The sequence below is a fragment of the Limulus polyphemus genome, unplaced genomic scaffold (assembly GCF_000517525.1).
Source record: "Limulus polyphemus unplaced genomic scaffold, Limulus_polyphemus-2.1.2 Scaffold207, whole genome shotgun sequence".
NCBI lineage: Eukaryota > Metazoa > Arthropoda > Merostomata > Xiphosura > Limulidae > Limulus > Limulus polyphemus.
Genome location: NW_013665817.1, coordinates 504,558 through 506,724, shown reverse-complemented (window position 1 = coordinate 506,724; position 2,167 = coordinate 504,558).

Here is a 2,167-nt window from a genome sequence, read left to right as displayed (position 1 = left end):
TGTGTTGCTGCTCAAAACCACTGATTAGAAGAGATAACCAAACTAAACAACTGAAAGTGGGTGTCATATGTCAAACAGTGGGATGACTAAAAAGTGTAAGAAAATGTTTTTTTATAGATAAATTCTAATTTTTCTGGCAATAATTATATTGATTGCAGAGAGGAGAATAGTATCATGCTCAATACACTATCTACAGTGAAGTATGCTTGGTGACTGGTACAAGTGTAGGTTGTATCGTAACCAAAGGTGTTGGTGATCTACACAGAATTGATGGTGCCTTGACTGCTGACAAGTACAAGCAAGATATTATTTATAAGGCTATTCGCTCAGGATAAAGACTTGTTAAGCAATGATTCATCTTCTAGCAAGACTAATGCCAAGCATGTAGTGGAATAACATCTGGAAGGAAAAGGGTGCCAGTGAAACACACAACCATGGGAAATACAAGGCCTGAACCGGCCAGGTGGATAAGGCGCTCGACTCGCAATCTGAGGGTCACGGGTTCGATTCCCCGTCCCACCAAACGTGCTCGCCCTTTCAGCCATGGGGGCATTATAATGTGGTGGTCAATCCCACTAATCGTTGGTAAAAGAGTTGGCGGTGGGTGGTGATGACTAGCTGCCTTCCCTCTAGTCTTACACTGCTAAATTAGGGACGGCTAGCGCAGATAGCCCTCGTGTAGCTTTGCGCGAAATTCAAAAACAAACAATACAAGGCCTGAACCATATTTCATGATCATACATTGATAAACTTGTTTTCACATAAAATCAAGTTGGACTGTTCTGTTTAATGTAACTATGAAATACTAGTGTTGTTCAACTTCTTTACTTTTCTTTTGTAATGATGTACTGTACTAATGAAAAACTGAACATTTAGTTGCAATTAATCTTTGTGACTGCTGTGTGTGCATTTACATAATTATTTCCAATATTGCATAGAGAATACAATATTTATATATAAATAAATAAATAATTCTAATGTTATCAAATATATCAATAGGCAATTAAATCAGCACTATAAAAAAATATTATAATGTGACTGAAAAATCAAAATTATTCTTCCATTACCAGTCGTCATTCTCATCTTTAAATCATAATGGATAATGTCTTTGGACATAGCACCCAAACGACTTGGGGATATTCCATCTATCGGACAAAATTCACTGTCAGGTTTTTATAAGAGCCACGATTCTTTATGGTAGGTGTCTGTGACTCGTTGGTGAGAAATTTCAACAAAAAGCGAACAGCACACACAATTCCACTTATTTTAAAAGTAATATATTCAAAACAAGTCAAACGTTTGTACAAAAATTCGTTACATTATTGGTTTTATTTAGAACTTTAAGTAATTGTCTCTTTTTTTTTTATCAAAGCTCACAAATACGGGTTCAATCACTTTAGAACAACCTTTGATAAGACAAATTATTCTCCTCTATCTCTGTTATTACAATACAAGCTGTGAAGTTCAATTTTAAAAATCACCCGTTATGGCTAAACTGAGGCATTGAACTTTCTACAGACTACAAGATGTTATAATGCAATAATACTCATTTAAAGCAACGAGAAAAATTGAGAAGGTTCGAGTTACATGACGTCAAAACATAATCATCGACAAGTGAACTATACAACGTACTACTTTTTATACAGTTATACACATAAACCTGCGATAAACCACCACCTCTAAAAATACTAAATTTAACAGTTGTGCTTTATAACTATCTAAATCGTAACTTTCGTATTAAATTTAACTGAAGCAGGCGTTTATCTAACACAGACACTAATGTCAAACTGGCCAGCAACTAAGGTGGATGAGTGAAAGGTTGGGAATTGAATGATTGAACCCTAATGTCTCAACTGTTTTTGCGGTCTGTAGCCAGCTGTGGGAAAGCATTTACTCTTAATATTTAGATATAACCTTAAAGTCGAATTAAACCGCCCTAAAATTCTACAATGTAGCATGGAGGTTGGGAGTATTATAATGCCCTTGTTCTAGACCATAAAAAATTAGTTTTTATTAATTTTAATTTTATTCACAAAGTCAGGGAAACACGGTGCTTTTTCCTACAAACTGGATGTTAAATCTTGCAAAGTAGTAGGCAGTGGTGGGATTCAAATATTTTAACAACAGGTTCTCTCACTAGCAGCATGTAAAAATATTAGATATTAAA